Source organism: Caretta caretta, chromosome 7 (assembly GCF_965140235.1).
Source record: "Caretta caretta isolate rCarCar2 chromosome 7, rCarCar1.hap1, whole genome shotgun sequence".
Lineage (NCBI taxonomy): Eukaryota > Metazoa > Chordata > Testudines > Cheloniidae > Caretta > Caretta caretta.
Window position 1 is genome coordinate 107,480,270 of NC_134212.1, and position 21,655 is coordinate 107,501,924.

The 21,655-nt window shown below is 41.6% G+C and overlaps 1 long non-coding RNA gene across 1 annotated transcript; it reads left to right on the forward strand.

Moving 5' to 3' along the window:
• Positions 1-6,582: 6,582 nt before the first annotated feature.
• LOC125640470 (uncharacterized) lies at positions 6,583-19,934 on the forward strand. Its single transcript, XR_007357785.2, has 3 exons — positions 6,583-7,518; positions 13,359-13,450; positions 15,502-19,934. It is a non-coding gene; the product is annotated as an uncharacterized LOC125640470 (long non-coding RNA).
• Positions 19,935-21,655: the final 1,721 nt, after the last annotated feature.

Consider the following 21,655-nt stretch of genomic DNA (forward strand, 5'->3'; position numbering starts at 1 on the left):
TGTAACTTCATTGATTTTAATGGAATTACTCCTGACTTCCAGAATTTAAGCCCAATGGATTATTTCCTTGTGTAAAAAGTTCAGAACTTTTTGTTCATCCAATCTACACAAGGAGATTAAAAAAAAGGATGGAATTGTTCTCTACTTAGGGGGTTACTACAAGCTCATTTTCCTAATTTATCAACTCACTGTTATGATTGACTCAAGATACTCAAAACATAGCCTGCACAGTAGTTCAGACTTCATTTCCAGTAGTGTAAAATGCAGGTGTATTCCCCAAGGAACCCTCCACCAAAATATTACAAATACTCTCTTTACTTTTTGCCTTATGATGAAATTCCAGACTGTTGGCCTAAATCTGCTCTCATGTTCTGGAATAAAGCAAGAGTAGCTAACTAAAGCTGATGACACTATGTGGGTGTAAGAAAAGAATTGGGCTCTAGTAGTCCATAAAACGCCATAAGCTTGTAGGGTATTTTATTACCATGATAGAATAGAATGGTAACTTTTTTTAAATTGGAGGGGTTTTTTTATGTTATTTGGTGCTGTGCTTATGTACAGTGCCTGAACCTGCTCCCATGGGCGCAGGATTAAGCCTTCAGGGTATGTCTACACAGCAAAGAAAACCCGTAGCTGGCCTCTACAAGCTCGGACTCATGGAGCTCAGGCTTTAGGGCTGTTTAATTGCTGTGTAGACTTCTGGGCTCAAGCTGGAGTCCGAGCTTTAGGACCCTGTGAGGTGTGATGGTCCCAGATCTTAGGCTCCAGCCTGAGTCCTGAAGTCTACACAGCAATGAAACAACCCCACCGCCTTGGCCCTGCGAGCCTCACTCAGCCAGCCATGGGTTTTTCTTTGCTGTGCAGACATATCCTTAATAGGAGCCCTAGCTTTTTCCTGTTGAAGTTACTGTCAAAACTCCCATTGGTTTCAAAGGGAGCAGGATCTGGCTCAGAGATCATACCAAATTTCAGGATGGGTTCTCCCAAGAGATAAAGTGGCTCATCATAGAATGGTGAATGCTCTCGACTCCCATTAAAATCAACAACAGTTGAGGATGTTCAATCTCATCATTTTGCCGTCTGAACAGGACCATCCTTAGGATTTATGGGGCCCTACCTAGTTTTATTAAACTGGTGCCCCTATGCCTGACTTGGGCACAGCCACCACCCCCACCCGCAGACCCCCAGAAGAACCCGCTGCCCCCCATTACTGACACACACCGAGCTTCGTACAGAGCAGACACAGCGGCACCTCGGGCTTGCAGCCTAGGGGGGTGGGACGAGGCAGCAAAGGATACCGAGCCGCCCGGCCCACCTCACGGCGGCGGAGAATCACAGTTCCCCACAGAGACCCCTGTACCCTCTCCCTCACACAGAATGTGCTGCGCTGACGCATTCGGCTCTGTTAATATGGCCCCTGCCTAAGGAGACTGCAGCATGCGCTAGGTGTTCAGGAGCTGACCCGCTCTTACCTGCTGGGCTGGTGGTGCCCCAAATTTTCAGGTGCCCTACACAGCCGCGTACGCCTAAGGACGGCCCTGCATCTGAAATGGAAATCCCACAACATGACCAAAAAACACCTGTGGATAAACCCTTTTCACAAAGCAATCACTCTATATCTGACCTCTCTGTCCTTATTCTCAAAGGAAACCTGCACAACGCCTTCAAAAGACGAGCCTGGGTCTTAAATTCATAACTTTGCTAGATACTAAAAATCACAACTTTGCTAGATACTAAAAATCACGAACAGCAGAGACACACTGGATTTATGGTTTATTACAACGATCTATAACTCACTAATTTACCCCCTCCCCATCAATGACTAGAGAGGTGTTAATGGGCCACTTCACCTTGAATGGTCCCTTGAAATATGTGTTAACAATTTATGTTAAACAATCTGTTCCACCTTGTATTTAGCTGTTACACTCTGAGTTCATTTCCCAGATCTGAAGAAGAGCTCTGTGTAAACTTGAAAGCATGTCCATCTCACCAACAGAAGTTGGTCCAATAGAATATATTACCTCACCCACCTTGCCTCTCCAATCTCACAGGATGAGACTCTGAAACAAGGTCCTATTGAGCCATCATAGGCTAACAGGTAAATATTATAATATATTTTGAAATAATACATGTAACAGTGTCTTAACAAAAAGAAAAGGAGTACTTGTGGCACCTTAGAGATTAACAAATTTATTTGAGCATAAGCTTTCATGAGCTACAGCTCACTTCATCGGATGATGCATCCGATGAAGTGAGCTGTAGCTCACGAAAGCTTATGCTCAAATAAATTTGTTAGTCTCTAAGGTGCCACAAGTACTCCTTTTCTTTTTGCGAATACAGACTAACACGGCTGCTACTCTGAAAAGCGTCTTAAGAAACTGTTTAAACAACTACTCCAAGACACTAGCAAATTTAATTCCTTCCCCAAGGGAAGACTTTGTTGACGTTTCCACGCTGCTGACCAAAAACTTTTTCTGTTCCCACAGTTTGTTCTGTGGCAGGAAAACAGCTGGGCTTGTACTCAGATAATGTGATTGTGATACTAAATGAAAAAGTCAGGAAGTTCAAAGTCAAAGCTCCCAATTCTGCCCTCTGCTGGATGTGCACAGCAATAGCATCTGTGGAAGAAGCACACACCTGAGACCAGAATTTAGTCCACTGGCCTTAACCTTCATGTCCTCTCCCCCCACACCCCTTCAGCATTGCGAATCATCATCAAGAACAGAGTTTGGGGCTCAATTCTTCCCTTGCTTTGGTCCGCTTGTGTCATGTTAGTGTTATTTAAAATGTCTTTCAGGTGAAATTCACTCCGTTTCAGAATATCCTGCAAGGCTTGTTACACCACTTCAGTACTGTTAAGCACAGCAACTACTAAGGGAGACTAAAACTGTAAGGTACGATTACAACCAAAATAATACAGAGTTGCTTACAGGACCTTATTAGAATTTACAGCCATTAAGATACATGAAAATGCAGCAGACATATAAGTACTAAAAACTCTAATCACTAATCCCCAATAAAATATTTAATTTTTTTTTTCTTTCCTTGCAATATAAAGCTGTCTGGGCTCCTCAGCTCAGATCTCGTCCCTTATCCAGGAGTTAAAATAAATCTGCCAGAAATTAGGAGTAAAAATAAAGTCTCTACATTAATAAGTGAAGTGTACATTGCTGAGTTAAGACATTTTTGCCAATTAAAATATAATTCCAGTGGGTTTATTTTACATATATGTGAGTCCATATACGGTTCTAAAATACTTCCTCAATGCAAGTCACAACTCTGGTCTGGTCTGAGTGTTCTTGCTTAACATTTTCATATTTATTTTATTTCAAGTGAATATTAAAAGCTTGCTAATAAAACAAATCTCAGCCTATAAATTAAATATTAGTTCAGTTAAAATATAGTGTATCCTTCCTATGTTCCTAAATACCATGGAACAACTTTAAATAAATAATTTTAAATAACTTAAATGTAATTTAACACTTCACATTTCAAAATGTAACTGCTAGTACAAAGCTGGCCTGGTAAATCCTTCAAGCCCTTTTCTGGTGTACAATAAAATCATTTGCCCCCTTAAATAAAGAGAATACTTTATTTTGCACTTACATTCCAGGATTAAGTATGGTTGCTCTGGAACTACTGACACTTCAGACTGTTGTCTTTAAACCATTCTTTTCGACTGCACCTCAAAAACCTCCACCTCTTTTTCCACCTCCTCTTCCACTCAGAATCACATGAAATGTAGGCTTATTTCAGCAACACACCCACTTAATTTACACATAACCAGTTGAACAAACAACTCTGCCTCCACCCCAGGCACAGAAGAGAACCAGTTTCTCTCTCTTTCTGTCTCTCTCTGTACTGTTCAAGTGAGAGATTATGGATTTGCAATTTCATTTTAAAAAAAAATGCTACTGTATTACACAAATACCATTTCAGAAAATGTTTGTCTCTTCATCACAATGTATAGTACTTGTCCATCTAACGCATTAGCACTTCTACTTACACTGAAGATTTACTCAAGGTGAAACTGTATCAATATTAACCAGGTGGTAGTTTATTTTAATAGAAAAAAATATTATTTTCACTGTTTTTGCTTATTTGTATTTTTTAAGTTTGTCTCATTTTCTGACCCTGCTGTCAGAAACTCCCGGAAGTGTTTACTGCCAAAGGTAAATATTCTCGCACAGGCTGTATGTTGGAGTAATTTCCCAATGAATCATCTTGAAAGGTGGAGGCCGATAACAAAAACTCTTTGAAATGTGATTGTGCAAGAAGGACAGGTTTATAGTGTGAGCCAATTGCTATTATTGCTGCTTGCTGTCAGTTCCAGGAAGTGCACCCAGAAAGGGAGCTCACAAAGGCAGCTGACAGCAACAGTCAATGAATTTCTCATTTGTTAGAACTGCAAGTGGCTCTTGCTGGTACCACATGACATGACAAACTGTCCTTTAGTGCATTTTGAGGGATTGCACTACTGTACTAATTTTTGCACTGTTGAATGCATGCTATCTCAAGAAGCAAAAGTAGAAGGACTTTCATTGGGCAGCTGTCAAAAATGAGCTGTCGCTCACAAAAGCTTATGCTCAAATAAATGTGTTAGTCTCGAAGGTGCCACAAGTCCTCCTTTTCTTGTCCTACAGTTACTCACAACTGAATTCATCTCAGAGGATTTTGCAAATGACCCTGGTTCTTCAAATATGCAATTTAATAACTTTATGCATATGAGCAGTCTGACTGAACAAAGTATTTGCAGGATCAAGGCCTAAGTGAATTCCATTGCTTCTGTACCATTTTTGTTAACAATATACTGGAAGCGATTCTGTCCCCAACTCTAACCATTATACGCTGGTGCATAGCTATTGACCAGAGAATTCCCTGGTGCAGGCATAAGTGACTATTTCCCTACTCTCTTTTGCAAACCCTGGCATGCCCAGGGTGGAGTTAGTGGTGGTTCTGTAGCATGTAGTGTCATGGGGATTCTGTGCCACAGCTCACAGGGAGCTCAGGATGGGCTGCCATAAATGAGAACAACAAAATGCTGGTCTGGGTCTTCACAGTAGCCTACAAACTGGAGGGAACAAAAGTGGCTTTAAAACACCTATCCCCGGGCTCCACCTCCTGGTTTAGGTTCTGTAAAAGCTTATTTTATCAATGTTTTATTTAATCAAGCTTATTTTATGAAATTTGGGTCTTCACTGTACCTGACAATACCCCCTTTATTTATTTATTTTTAGTTGGGCCATCATAATGTTCATTGTTGGCAGACAATAAAATTATCTAAAACGTATGTGTGAGCTCTTTCTCTTCACCTATAAAACCAACGGCCTCTTACTGGAGCTTAGGAAAACACTGCCAGCTAGCACTAGTAGTAGGCAGGTACCATATCCTCTCTCTTTGCCCATCACGAAAAGGCAGCATCATTCACTCATACACACGCGCACACACCAAGCCAGTACATGGCACTATTCCACCTATCATATCAATGTGGGTAAACCCAACTATCTGAAATTGGGGAAGGTGCCTTGCAGAATATAACTTGCTCAGCACAAACTGGGGGTGGGAAGAGAGGGGAAATCAACCTTTTGTAGTTGTTCATGATTCAGGCCCTCTTTATATTTGCTATCAGAACATGTGCAAAGCAGCATTCCTTTGTTTGGCCAAACTGCAAATATTTGCACAGCTCCTACGCAGCAGTTTACTACTGCCAGAAGCATGAGTAATCTGAAAGGTGGATGGAGTGGCATATGGGATCAGGTGGCTATGTGCTAAGACACATCAACCACACCCCCAACCCTTGGACCTACTCCAGAACAGCTCTCAATGTATTTGAGGACATTAAGAGGGTAAACAACATAATTTTGGGGAAGCTGCCAATGAGCTATATATCATTTAGCTGATTCTACATATTTGTAAGAGGTGACCTGAATTTGGTCCTAGCATATAAGTCCTTTGTAGACTTAAAGGTCCATAGGCTACTCATGTATTGTGACTTTTAGAGGAGCAGAATATTCACTGGCTAAAATCTATATGGGAAAAGAGTTAGCTCAGGGTCATTTTACTTTAGAATCCAAATACTGTCAAAGGAAGATGGGATACATTTTTTCCTTAATGTCACACTGCCTGATACTGTGAAATAAATGGATTAAATTGCAGAACTCTATGGAAATACTGAGCATAAAGTTATGCATCTGCTACACTCCGAGGGACGACACAGCAGCCGGGTGTGTTCAGAAGAGATATAATTTCGGCATTGTATAATCTTAACATACCCACTGCAGAACCAGTCTGTTTGCTTTCTGAATCATAATAATATCTTGAAGGCCTATAACGAGCATCACTCTAAAGTTGTTTCCAGCCCTAATTTCCTGTCATACAACAACTAGCAAAAGCCAGGCTAAGATCTAGGAGAAATCCCATAAAGCACTCTTCCTATAATGGATATTACTGGATTATTCCAAAAGTGCACACATTGATTCCACTTGATGTTGCTTAGCAACTTTGGCAGCTGGAGCCACTGTGAACACTGCAGAATTATACTGTTGCTCAGCAGCCACAACCAGAGTTGGCTTTTAAGGGGGGAAGCCTGTGAAACCATTTTTTGCTGCCCCTTCCCCAAATGGACTGCAACCAGTATTTGTCCACCATGGTTGCACCACTATGCACAGGGACAGAGAATCTGGGGGAGTGATTGTGAGAGGATAATTTTGGGATACATCCCACATTTGTCTGATTCATTCTACTTCAAAACTTACTTTTACCATTCTGCTGCTACAGGACTAAAGATATTATCATTATTAATTTTTTTTTTAAAAGAAGAAACCTAAGATTCTCCTTACATTTCAAGGTCCTCCAGATCTAGGGCCCTATTTTCATCAACTTTAGGGGACCCACAGTCTGGCTTTTTCTGGAATAATACAGGGCAAGCAGGGAACTGTTCAGCCTGGAGCTACCATGGTCAGAAGGGAGAGACACACAGGTCTCCTCAAGGTGCTCCAAGAAAGGCAACGGCTAGAGAGCACAGAGTGAGAGCCCTTGCTGATCCGCTAAAAGGAAACACAGGTGCAGTTGCCCTAAACTGTAACAGAAGGGAACATAAACTTCAAGTGCTGTGCTGTAGCTAAGAGGGCTAATGAAATTCTTGGATGTAAAAGTAGAAGAAGGAGGAGCAGAAAGATGGTATTACCCCTGTATATGGCATTAGTGAGATCCTGATGGATACAGTATCCAGTGCTGCTGGCCATAATTTAAAATGGGTGTTGAAAAAAATGGAAAATTCAGGAGAGAGCTGCAAAATGATTTTAGGTCGGAAAAAACTGCTTTATAGCAACAGATTTAAGAAGCTCAATCTGTTCAGTCAATCCAAGAGGAGGTTATGAATTAAAAGGTGATTTGATCACAATCTACAAATACTTACATGGGGAAGAGATTTCTGGTAGGTTTTAATCTATCAGAAAAAGGCAGAATGAGATCCAATGGTTGGAAGCTGAAGCTGGACAAATTCCAACGAGTAATAAGGTATGCATTTTAAAATAATAATAGTAATTAGCCATTGGAACAGCTTTGTGCTAGATTCTCCATCACCTGAAGTCTTTAAATCAAGACTGAATACCTTTCTTAAGGATATGCTATAGCTCAAATAGAAGTTATATGCAGAAACTACTGGGTGAGATTCTTTGGCATGTTTTATGCAAGAGGTATGACTACATAATCATAATGGTTCTATTTGATGTTAAAATCTATTAATGACATTTCGCTGATGCATGTAAGTCTGCGTATATATGTTTTTACATTTGCCTTGTGTGCTGTGAAGTTCTTTTTTTTCTGAGTATTGTGACTCCATAACTTACGTTTGTTTCCAGCTTGTTTACTGAATTTCCAGAGTGCTTGCTAAGACTAAGGAACCCTCTGATTATGATTCTGCTCCTATCTGTTTTGATTTCAAAGCGTGGGCTGTGAATATGCTATCGTGATTTACTGAGATCACTGATTAAACTGGAGAACCAAATGGATTATTAGATTTTGACATGGGGTAAAATTTTCAAAAGTACTCAAGTGACTTCCAATGGGACTTAAGCTCCCAAGTCATCGAGCTCTTAAAAATTTTACTCATGGTCTTATTGTTATGAAGTAGCTAGATACTGTAGTGACATGTTTAATACACAACCATAAGATAAACAAACAAATGCTTGGTTCCACATATCACCTTCGTAAGTGGTTTTAGAAAATAGCAAACAGCATTTATGGGAAGTACAGAATACAATTTAGCAGCCACTTGATTCTTAATTAAAGTGACGCTTACAGGCATTGCACAAATTGTCCTTTCCCCCAAAGAGCTTACAATCTCTAAACAGACATGACAGACCAAGAGTAGGAAAGGAAACGGAGACAGAGAGAGGTATGGTGACTTTACCCAGGTCACATGAGTGGCAGAGTTTGGATTAGAACACTGCTCTCCTGAGTCTTATTCCAATTCACTAGCCTTTCTATTTCAAAATTTCTTAATCTTTTTAAAAATCGCCCAAGATATTGCTTTTGAGTGAGTAAAAAGCATCTATGTACTCAGAACATTGTCCTGTTCCCTGATGAAAGACGGCTATGCTAATTAATAGTGAATTCTAGACCTGGAATAATATTTCCCAGGTTGAAAAAACTGTGCCCCATTTCAGCCTTTAGTAATACCAAATAGTCCCATGGCAATATAGGATGAAAGTTGATCTGGAAGCCTCTAGGATTTTCCGCCTGATTGTGTGGCACCATGACTGGGGCAGAGTATCCAGGTTTCATGATTGCTTGTGTCCATTCCATATTAATTTAAGAAAATACCTCACACCCAGTTATATCATTAGACAACTATGATTACATAATTAGGTACACAGTCAAAGTGCCTGTTACGGTGGGTGTCACCATATTTTAGACACACGACACTGGGTAGGAAATGAAGGAACTGAATTCCTAAACCTAGCTGAGGCAGAGGCTGGAAGGACATTGCTCTGACTTTGTGAGGGTGGGGTTGGGAGAGAGCACGCATGAATGCTGGGAGGCAAAGATCTGAGTTGACGGGCACGGTTGCTGACTTCTGGGCCATACTGAAGGGGCATTTTCTCCCCCAAACTACAGCAATAGGGAAAGTGGGACAAAAGCCACAGACAGCCAAAGATGGTCTCAGTTATCTGCTGGCAGAAGGGGAAGGATAAGCTGCTGCTATTTGGCTCACCAGATCACTAAAGCCACATACAGAGAGGGGAGACCACACTGTCAAAGCCACACATGGAACAGTGCCAGGAATCTTTCATCTCCTGCCTAGCTCCAGCTTCCTTCTCCTCCCTACTGCTCCCCTGGCAGCAGCAGCTGTAGAGTTGACCTACTTCCTCTGCCCTCTCTGCTCCCTCCTTCTTCCCAGAGACAGGCAGAGAGAAAAGAAAAGAAAAGCTCCAGGGGTTGCCAGTAAGTTGAGTCTGGTGATATTGTGACAGCTGTGGAGAAGGACAGACAGGGAGCAAGGGCTACTTGGAAAATGAATGATTCCTTTCCCCTCCCTCTGAAGCTGTGGAGGAACAGCCTGATCCAGCTGCCAACAGTTGCCTCTCCCTGCTTGTGGCTGGCAGCCATGTTTCATCTTTTAATTTCTGCCCCCCTCCCACCCGCCCCGAGGCTGCAGTGGCAAAGCAGAATTGCTGGGCTGCGGGACTACTCTCAATTCCTCCCTTGCCCTTCCCTATCACTCCCATGCCAGGGCCATGGAATCAGTGGAGATGGTTCTTTGGCTCCTACAGAAGGTCTCTTGCACTGGGGTATTCACTTGGGGACCTTAGGTTTTTTTTGTGCTGCTCACAGTACACGTAGGAATTCCTTTGATGGTGTACGTCCCCTCCAGAACCCATCCAGCACCCTCAAAAGCAGACAATTTAGCCTGAAACTTCCTTTCAATGAGAGGAACTTAAAGTAGCCACCAAGAGAAGGAAGCTCATACTAACTGTTGAAAGCCACCTTATGAGGTCAGAGTTATGGAAGAGAATGACAAGGGAGCCACTCGATCAGTGGCTGAGGATAAACGTTGTTTTAAAACACCACAACCTACCAACTCTCAACAGAGTGGCCTGACAGAGAAACAATATTCTCTTTTCTGAAAGTGCACTGGTGCTCTTAATATCTGAGGGCAAAGCACCAAAACAGGTCCCTCATCCCAACAGGATAAGTGCCTCTCAAACTCAGATGTTAACAGTCAGACCATGACTTTGGTACAGTGTCCAATCCAAGTGCAAACAATAGCTCAACAGAATGACCACCAGCTCTGTCAGAGATGAGCTAGTAACCCAACTGGGATAGTTTACTAGTCATCATGACCTTATTCTAAAGACTCACCTTTCACACTGATGTTAAAATCAACTGGAAGAATATTTTATGAACTGAAGCTTGGCAATCAGCAAGAAAGTTTTTTAATCTTGCCCATTATCAAAAAGAGTATATTTTACAATAATTATACTTAGCACTGATAATAACACCTTTCACACAAGGCTCTCCAGTGAATTACAAAGAGGGATAATAATGCTTACTAACAGAAGGGGGAAGTGATGCACAAAGAGGCTAAGTGACTTGTCCAAGGTTACACAGCACATGAGGGTACAAGTCAGGAACTCAGGGCTAACTCCCTGTTCCCTGAATATCATTGCAGAGGGAAAACTGCTACTGACTCAATCCAAGGTAGTCATCTTGGGATAGCAGAGCATGTGCTGCAGGGAACAAGTCCTGTAGCAGTGGTCTTCCTAAAGTGGCCATATTGTATCAGTTCTTCACAGAGAGTCCCCTTCATATTTTAAGGCTGAAGGAACAAAACAGACTGCTTGTGATGGCTCTTAAGAGTAGGCCAGGAAGAAGAGCCTGACCACAGCAACATCACACAGAGGCCATTAAGCAGTACAGAGAAGGAAGGGAGGGAGAGAAGCAGCTGGCATTAAGCCACTTTTAATTATCTTATTTCACATGGAAAACGATTAATACTATTGGTGTCTCCTCAGTATAAATATTATTAAATAACATTAGTGTTTAAAAAGAAAAGGAGTACTTGTGGCACCTTAGAGACTAACCAATTTATTTGAGCATAAGCTTTCGTGAGCTACAGCTCACTTCATTGGATGCATACTGTGGAAAATACAGAAGATGTTTTTATACACACAAACCATGAAAAAATGGGTCTTTATCACTACAAAAGGTTTTCTCTCCCCCCACCCCACTCTCCTGCTGGTAATAGCTTATCTAAAGTGATCACTCTTCTTACAATGTGTATGATAAGCAAGGTTGGCCATTTCCAGCACAAATCCAGGGTTTAACAAGAACGTCTGAGGAACAGGGGCGGGGTGGCGGGGTAGGAAAAAACAAGGGGAAATAGGTTACCTTGCATAATGACTTAGCCACAGAGGGAGTGGCTTGTTTTTTCCCCTTGTTTTTTCCTACCGCCCCCCCCCCCCCCGCTGCCCCTGTTCCTCACACGTTCTTGTTAAACCCTGGATTTGTGCTGGAAATGGCCGACCTTGATTATCACACACATTGTAAGGAGAGTGATCACTTTAGATAAGCTATTACCAGCAGGAGAGTGGGGGGGGAGGGAGGAGAGAAAACCTTTTGTAGCGATAAACACCCATATTTTCATGGTTTGTGTGTATAAAAACATCTTCTGTATTTTCCACAGTATGCATCCGATGAAGTGAGCTGTAGCTCACGAAAGCTTATGCTCAAATAAATTGGTTAGTCTCTAAGGTGCCACAAGTACTCCTTTTCTTTTTGTGAATACAGACTAACACGGCTGTTACTCTGAAACCTGTCATTAGTGTTTAAAACTAATGTGCAAATTATGCACCTAGATTTTTGTCTTGATTGCTGTGGTACAACTCAATATTAGCAAGCAGGTACTAGGTGAATTCAAAATATCAAGAAAAAGAAAGTCACTTAAACACAAAACCTGAAGTAATTGTTATGACCTAGTGAACAAGACTGGTTGCTAAATACATTATCACTTCCTAAGATGAAGCATTGCTTCAGGTTTGTTCACGTGGTGGTGGCTTTTTTTAAAAAGGTGATCTAATCGCATGGTAATGGATAGTGGCCCCAGGTCCCACTGTAGTTGTTGAAGATAAGTAACTAAGCCAGTCGCTGTTATCACAGATGGCACAAGTCTTCATCCTTTAGACAGACATAAGGCCTAATCAGCTTCTCCTAATGACAGATTTAAATTCATAGCACATTACCTTGCCCCTTGGGTCTGGCACTATTTATATTTATGTTATCATTTTCCAGTAATATAAACACACTGCTGGGTAGTGAGAAAGTACCTAGTGTCAGAAGCTCACTCTTCTTTAAAGTTGTATTTTTCCATAAGGATTTCACTACGGTTAGTACACACATCGGGCCTGCCTAAGATTAGCTGTGCTGTAACTCAAACTTGTGTTTGCTTTGGGGAGAATGCCCCAGAGATTGGAAACCTTATTCAGCAAAAGTTTGGGGCAAAGTTTAGTTGTATGTACTGGATTTAAGTTTTTTAAGCAGGAACAGTAAAGTTGAGCGAAAGGTTGGAAAGAAAACCTTCAAAATATGAATAAAAAGTCACAATATTTTTTCCTGAGTCTGCAAACAGGCTGGAACAACTGCTCTTAGAGGTGTGAACATCCCCACACCCATTAATCTCAATGGGGCAGTGACTCTACAGTCCAATGAAGTTGCTTTAAAATGCTATATTAACTATTTAACTGCTGGCCATTTTAGTGGACAAAATGGGAAAGAGGAGGACAGCAGTCCATGGGAAATGGAATTGGTGCAGGAAAGGAAAGACAGAGATGGGGTATGAGGGAGAAGAGAGGCAAAAAGAAAAAGGAGAGAAACTTAGAAGAAGAAAGGTGCAGGAACAGAAACAGAGGACAAAAATAAAACTAGTATAAGTGAGATGAATCAGGACTTATTCTGTGCATGAGTAAACTCTTTCAAGGCATAATTAGTAAAATCTAATAAATATGAAAAGGAATAATATTGCTCTTCGAAAGATTTGGGGGCCTTATGGATAGGATGAAATGTTTAATCTAAAATATGAGAATATAACTTGCCAAATATAGCAGGATTGTAGGGTACACTGAAGAAATCTCATGTTATTCTTTATTGCAAGGCTTAGTACCACTTTCTGAAACTATTGCCTCTTCTTTATATTAATAAAAAATGTCTAATGTTGCTGTGATTAGAATATTGGCTTTGGGCTGGTAATTCTACTTGTAAAGGGTATTTACAGAGTACAATTAAACAGATTTTGAAGCTAGTTTGATTAGAATGTCATCACTGGTGAAAATAACCTGATGCCTACCTTCCCTCAATAGTCTTGCCATGTAAATGGCAGAATGGATCAAGCTCCTGCAAAAGAAATGGAAAGAAAATGTTTTACATCATGAATTTAAAAAGCCACAACATGGTGAGTTTTTCTTCTGGATTCAGTAAAACTGGGTAATACTCCAGATTTGTGGTTAACAGCAGCTCTTTTTCATAAAGAAGGTGGTTGTGTGTTATCTTCCCGTTTTCAGTTAGGAATTGCATGGAAACTATGAGTAATAGTCTGGGTGTTTCACAGACAACTTGTTTCAATAGCAAGTAAAGATAATTGCTATCATTTTAGTTTCTCAAATATTTTATATAATGGCAACACAAAGTATTTTACTCTAGGATATATTAACCAGAAGCCATTTTTTAAAACAATGACGACAAGAGTGGGATAACATGCCAATTACATTAATTTGGGATAATGCTGCAGAAAATTTTGTGCGATAGATAGATGCGACTCCCCAGTGCCAACCTATCTTGCAAGTAAAATAACATTAAAAGGTAGGCATAAAAAACCCACTGTGATAGATATGGCAATTTCCTGCAATATCTTGGAGACATCTGACTGTATTAAATGTATGTGTAGGCCAGTGATTGTATGTAATTCCATGGGGGAGGGTGCCCTCAGCCCTCCAGGAACTAAGAACAGTTGGGGGTGATTAGGAAAATTCACCCAGTTTGTAACACTCCAGAGAGATACCACGACTTGGAGAGGCTTGCATATACTGGTTCAAACTGGATTCTCCAGAGACCAACAAAGGAAGGACTTTTGGATAAATAGCCTAAATGTAAATAGACTCCGGGCCTTCTTTCTGATCCAACCAACCATCAGGATCTTCTGTCTAAGAGGGGCCTCAATCCTTCCTGAGAAGGATTGGAAGGACTTTGGCCCCGTAAATCTGGTGGGTGACCTTTGGGAAGCTTTTAGCATGCAGATAGGAACTTCCATTGTTTTTATAGGTTTGCTCTGTAATGCTTTCACCTTAAGAATAAATGTACTTGCTTAGAAAAAGCTGTGTGGCATCTTATAACTGTGGGCAATTACATAGTTTATACCCGAGAGAGAGAGAGAGAGAGAGAGAGAGAAAGCGCAAAGCACAGATGCTGCTCATTTAGTGGGAATAACAGTATAGGCAAGGCATTGTGCAGCCTGGATAAACCCCTGCTCAGGAGGGTGAGACATGGGTTTCCACCCAAAAGAGGCGATGGCTGAGAAGCTGGGAACCTATAAGTGGGTGGACACAAATGGGGAATACAGGTGCAGTTGCCCTGAGCGGTGACACCCGCCACTGTAAACTTTCTGTCCTGACCCATAAAAATCAGGCTCCCTAGCTAAGAAGCCACAGAATCTGCTTCCCAGTCTAAGGCACGTCTTCCCACTCAACAGCAGATGCGTATTACAATTAGGTGTTTTAATCCCAGCCAAGGCCATTGTCTTTCCCATCTAAGGACCTGATCCTTGGGTTCAGGTGATCTGCGATCCCAATCCCAGCCACAATCAGGAGTAGTTCAGCCCCATAGGGGCTGTTCAAACATTCCAGTGGTGTAAGCACAAGGTGCATCAGCCACATCCTCCCCAACCTCTATGGCAAAGGTGAGAAGAAATCTATTCACTTTTCCCCCTGTTCCCCCCCTCATACACCCACACACTTATTAATAAAATATGCTCTTCTGAACAAGGAAGGAGGGAGCACCGTTTCACTAACATTTTATGAAGTTCATTTGCTAGAAATTTACTCCCAGAACCTATTTTTGCTAGCACAGTGTAGAATTTGAAATGGGTGGAGACAAAGATTTTAGAAGGGGTCTGGAATTATCCTCCCCAGGGAATATTTTGAAATGCCAGTCATTTGGTAAAAAATAGACGCTACAAGCGGTGATTTAGTATAGGTGTCCTCAAACTTTTTCACAGCCTGAACCATCTCTTGACAGACAGACTGTCTCCTGTGGTTTCAGACCATCTTGGGGCACCACCGATATAATTTTTGTTGCATGACAGATCCAAGAAAAGTGTAGAGAACACCACCAGCCGTTGTCTATGGCATTTCTTGACCTAACTAAGGCCTTTGAATCCACCAGTCGTGAAGCATTATGGAAGGTACTGTCTAAGTTTGGTTGTCCATTAAAATTAATTCGTGTTCTCAGGCTACTTCGTGATGACATGACCGCCACCATCCTCTGTAATGGGTTGGAGACAGACTCGTTCATCATCTGTACTGGTTAAGCAGGGCTGCGTTATTGCCCCAACTCCTTTTTCCATATAGCTTGCCATAATCTTGATTCTTATTCATGACTGCCTTTCTTCTGGAATTGGGATTGAGTAGCGAATGGACAGCCAGTTCTTCAATCTGTGGCATCTTCATTCTAAAACTAAAGTCACCAGGACTGTTGTTATCGATCTTCATTATGCGGATGACTGTGCTATCCTCAGCACACTGAGGCTAACTTGCAATCCACTCTAGATCTCTTCTCCGGTGCCTACTATACCCTAAGACTTTCCCTCAGCATTGGGACAACTAAGGTGCTCTACCAGCCAGCCCCAGCACAAGTTGCCACCCACAAATTGTCATTCTTCCCCCACAATTTGTCATTGGTGGTGAGCCCCTGGAAAACATTGAGCATTTCCCTTACCTTGGTAGCCACCTCTCCCAAAAAGCCAATCTTAACGGGGAGATTCAACATAGGATACATTGAGTCAGTGTAACCTTCAGAAAGTTGCTCCGTCATGTCTTTATTTACAGAGATCTGCGGATGGAAACTAAGATCCTGGAAACTAAGAGGCTGCAGTAGTCATCCTCACTCTTCTTTATGGGTGCGAGACACGGATGACATATTGAAACCATCTAAAGCATCTGGAGCGATACCACCAGCCTTCGGAAGATTCTCCATATCAGATGAGAAGATTGTCGCATGAATGCCAGTGTTCGCTCTGCAGCTAACATCACCAGTGTCGAGGTGAAGATTATGAAACCTCAACTTAGTTGGGCTGGTCATTGTGTGCAAATGTCTGATACTTGTCTTCCGAAGCAAGTCCTCTTTTCTCAACTTAATCATGGTAAGAGGACCTCATGGGGGACAGAGGAAATGCTACAAGGACACCCAACATTGGGAAGAGCTCAGCTTGCTGGTAATAGACTGCAATGGCATCACATCTTACATCAAGCCTCAGTCCGTTTTGAAGAGAATCACCTTGCGCAAGAGGCTGAGAAATGGCAGAGGAGGAAGGAATGCATACAGCATCCCGGCCAGCAGTTGTACTCTCTCCAAGCAACCACCTGTCACATATGTGGAAACACCTATACAGCATGAATTGGACACCTCAGCCATCCTAAATCTCACCGGTGATTTTCTCCATGGCAGAAATCATCCTCATATAGAGGGATAGCTGCTGACATCTCATGGTCCTGCTCTTCTACTTGTTATTACACTGATCACATGCCCTTCCAAAACATCTCTGTGGCAGCTACAACAATTGCTTACATGGAAAAGTAATAATAGGAAAATATTTAATGCATTTTAGCTGTCGTTTAATGTGATTTAGCAGCAGAAATAAGACAGGCAACACCATGTATCCAGCAAGCCCTCCATGAACCAACATATCCTGCAGATCACAGTTTGAGAACCCATTCCTGATTTAGAAATATTCAGGGAGCAAATTTCAGGGGCAGTGAAAACATCCTAAGCTTCCCTTGTGTCAGGTGGCGGAACTTTTGAAAGGGGTACTTTGAAGCCCCCGCCCAAAGATCCTAGCAGCATGTTACTGCTTTAAATATGAAACAAAACCAACCCCAACTCCTTTGCAAAGACTCAAAGAATTGGATCTTTGGTGTCTTGTGGCTGACCTGGAACTAAAAGTGTTAGTTGTCATATGCCTGCTGTGAAATCCGTGAACTACGTTTGCCAAGTCCTAACTAGCATGTTATGATCAACTTAATTAGGCAAAGAATGTATCCTTACATAGCTTGCCAAACTTTTTGAGCAATGCCTTCTGGGAATGTATTGTGATCAACTATTTTCTTAATACCCTGTTTCAAGTGCTTCTAATGATGTACAGTATATAAAAGTGAAAAAAAAAGCAAGCTTTGTTCTGTCATGCAGTACTTAGAAACTAGTACTTTAAACTAATTTGTCAAAATAACATTAATCTATGGGCCTGATTCATTCTGTTCTCACAGTTGCTTTACACTAATGTAACTCCATTGAAGTAAACGGAGTTACTGCTGATTTACACTGGTGTAAGTGAGAGCAGAATCAGTCCCTATTAATCTCTGAAATTTATAGCACTGGGTCAAGGTGAAATCAGTGCATTGAAGTGTAACCTCCATAAGATTAAACACTTGTTTGTGAGCCCTATTATGCAGACCTAGGGAGCTCATGTAAACACAATCCCACTGGCAACAATCACTGCAGAACCAAAAAATGATCTGAACTGGAACACTGTTATAGGCTCTAGCAATCACAGAAATTAAAGCCCATTTTTCCCAAAAATAGCCAGTGCAGGTTAGGAAAGGACCTTTTGAATGGACCAAAAGCCAGAGAATTTTCTCCACAGGTAAAGGAAGTAAGTGCTGAGCTGAAACTTGAGAGAGTCAGTTCTCTGCTATCACTAGTTTTTGCTATTGACACAAAAGCATCTGAGACTCTGTGTAGTCTGTAAGGACTTTGGAAGAGAGCCAGCTCAGAGACCCAGAAGCACTTCCCCATTCTACACTCCTCAGAAGCTCCTGCTTCTCTCCTCTTATCAAGGTGAATGGAATCTCAAGTGGATCTAGATAACCACCTGCTATAGTTTAGAGTAGGTTCCACAGCCTTCCCCTTTCACAGGAAAACTCATACCCCATTTGTTTCTGAGAGATCTCCAAGCTACTGTTGCTTTGTGCAGTCTTCTCTTCTGTTCCCTGTCTCCTGCTCACCAGTGTAACAGGCCCCACAATCTGCTAACACAGTCTGTAGTTTTTGCATAAGTGAGACCCATTCAGTGGGGGTGTTTGTGGGGGAGAAACTGTATTCTGAGCAATTAGATCATTTATTTTATCTGCAAGAGAGTTGTTTCAGGTGTGAACAGGTGCCCTTCCCAACCTGCTCTACAAGACAGTCCAAGCTCACCCATTTCCTGGGGGTTGGCTTTATTAACAAATAAACTAGTTTTTTATTTTTTCAAATTAAATTTTTTAATAAAAAATGGCTTTTTAGATGAACATTTTCATGAAAATTTGTCAACGTTATGGAAGTTTTTGCTTTGTCATTTTTATCAAAATACCCACTGAAATTTTTCATTGACTGAAAACTGGGTTTTTAGTAAACAAAATATTGATAATTTTTCAATAAAAAGTCATTGAAAAAAATCACTAAATAAATAATGGGTGCACTTGGAGTCCTGTGAAACCACAAACCACCTCTGAATGTTTTCCATTTGTTGACCACTTCTACCATGGATGTCATTGATATGTTACTGCCACCTGTTGGAAGGGTTGGGGAATACAGGGATAGAATGCAAAAGAAGAGAATGCCTGGCTTGGGGTCTACGTAGTGAGCCCAGAATTTCTCATGGATCTCTGGCATCCCAGTTATCTGGTCAAGCTTCCTGCCCTCACTCTGTCACATCAGAACTGTTTGATGCTGGCAGACCAGGTGCCGCCTCATGCCTAGGCCTCTCTGAACACTGACAAATGCATAGCTGGAAACCTATCTGACTCACCTGTGTGTTAATATTGTTAAAATAGGTACTATATTTAGAGAAATGTGTTTAGTGTTTGGACTTTATGAAGTGCTTGTGAGTTGCTGCATGCATTAATCTCAATTATAATATCTGTATCCCATGTTATAAAGCAATATTTAAGTGTTTGCTATGAAACTAGAAACCCCCATAGTCAGGAGAGAAGCATTTCCAAGTGTAAAATACTAGTTTACAACAAGAGGTATCAGATCCTGGCAAACAAAGGAAGACCTGTAGACACTAGATGAACCTTTGTGGAACATCAGTGGACAAAAGACTTTGGGAATGTCTTCACTGCACTTAAAGACCCATGGCTGGCCCACGCCAGCTAATTCAGTCTTGTGGGACTTGGGATACAGGGCGGTTTTAATTGTTGTGTAACGTTCAGGCTCAGGTTGCAGCCGAAGCTCTGGGACCCTCCCATCTTGCAGGGTCTTAGAGGCAGGGCTTCAGTCCAAATGTCTACACCACAATTAGATAGTCCCTTAGCCTGAGCCCAAGTCAGCCAGCCAGCCATGGGTTTTTATGTCCAGTGTAGACATTAGTTTTGTTGATTGTTTACCCTATACCCATGGAGAGGGGACATGCACAAACACTTGTCCCATCACATCTTGAACTCTGGGGGAAGGGAATAAAAATCCCTGCCAAGAAGAAATTGCCATCACTAGGCTGCATGGAATTTGAAGAGGGCAATATTTCTAAGCATAAGGAAGAATCCCCAATCTGCTTAGCTCTAAAGAACTACAGTGTTAGGTTCCAAAACCTAACTCATTTGTGTGTGTGTGTATGTTAATCTGCTTTAACCTTGAAAATAATGTGTTTCCTTTTCTTAGTTAATAAATCTTTAGTTAGTTGATTACAAGATTGGCTACAAGCATTGTCTTTGGTATGTGATCTGAGATGCAGTTGACCTGGGGTAAGTGACTGTTCCTTTGGGACTGGGAATAACCTGAATATTGTGATTTTTGGTGTAAGGACCATCTATCACAAAGGCAAGTTTGCCTGGGTGGCAAGATAGAACAGAGTGCCCACGAGGATTGTCTGTGACTCCATGGTAAGGCTGTTATGGTGCTTGATGAGTTCACACTTTATACTTGGTTAGTGGAATCTAATTATAGAACACACAGCCAACTGGGGATTTGTGCCCTGGTTTGTAACAGTCTGCCATGAAGCTGGCACCCACATTGATGAGCCACTCCAGACTGCTTCACTGAGGGGACATATGGGATTGAGACTATTTTCTTCCCTTCTGTGGATTTTGACAGTTGAGAAGAGCATGAACTATAGTGACTGCTGCCTTCTGGGTTATGTTACAGTAGGTAGAGCCTCTGCTATGTAATTTTTTCACACTGTTACTGACATTTATATAATACTCTGTATAAGTCTTGCCAAAGAGACACAGATCATTGTCCCAGAAGAGACCTACCTAACTGGCAGCTGCATATAATACTCAACAACACATGTTAGAACAGACTAACCTCTCGAGCACAGGATTAAAAACAGTGCATCCTTTTTTTAAACATTTCCAGCTCCTCTTGTGCTCTCTTTCTGAAACACAGTAAAGGCTGCCTACTTGAATGCAAAGTTAGCATTAGGAATTTTAAACATAACTTCTGACAAACATTTGGCAAAACAAGTTCTTCCATCTCTATGGTAGCAAGTAGGCAATTGCAACATCTCCTGGAACAAAGCAGAGACTTTGGGGGGGGGGGTAATTTTTGCTTTGACATGTTAGATTTATTGCATAGAATTTTATTTTTAAAGATAATCTGCCAAATGCTAGAAGTCAAATCCAAAAGCTAAAATTACAAATACTCTTTAAAAGGTAGCATTTAAAAATATCCCTCCTCTTAAACTCTTCCTCCCAGCCCTACACCCGGGAAGAGTGACTTGAGAATTATGGAATATAAACAAAGTGATTCTGAACTCCCTGCACCACCCAAGCTAGCCATCATTACAGATCTATTTTTAAGAAGGAAGCACGCATGGATGTAGATAATTAAATACCAAGTGAAAGGTAATTGCAGCATGCACAGGCTTTTCCCCTGCTATTGGTGTAGTAGAGTAGATCTTTAGTGTCAGGATCAGACCTTAAAAGAAAAATACACCAGTCCATTTAAAATATATAAGGGCCTGAATGCAGCAGACTCTTTAGGGAGTATAGGTAAGATACAAAGAACCCACAACGAGAGCTAGTTTAGAGGGGGTTTTGGACACAGGGTGAGTAAGGCATAGTCATGAGTCCACCGGGCATGGTCCCTATGTGGATTCACCAGCCAACTGTCTGCCTTCCATATTTCTCCTCCCTTCATCTCCTCCCCCGAAAAGTCTGGGTATGTTGGGGGACAGGGTTGTGGAATACAACTACTCTGTTGCCTATTTCAGCTTTGATACTGCAGTAGTAGATTCTGCTGCCACCCCATGGCTTTAGGGGAGGGTGAAGACTTATTTTAACCCCTATATGTGCAGTAAGGCTCTAGCCCACTTACTCAGGCTATGCAAAGTGAACATGATTTTCTCCTAAGTCCTGATTCTCAACAACTGAGGCAAGGAGAGCAAACTCAAGCTCTAGAACAGCCAGTT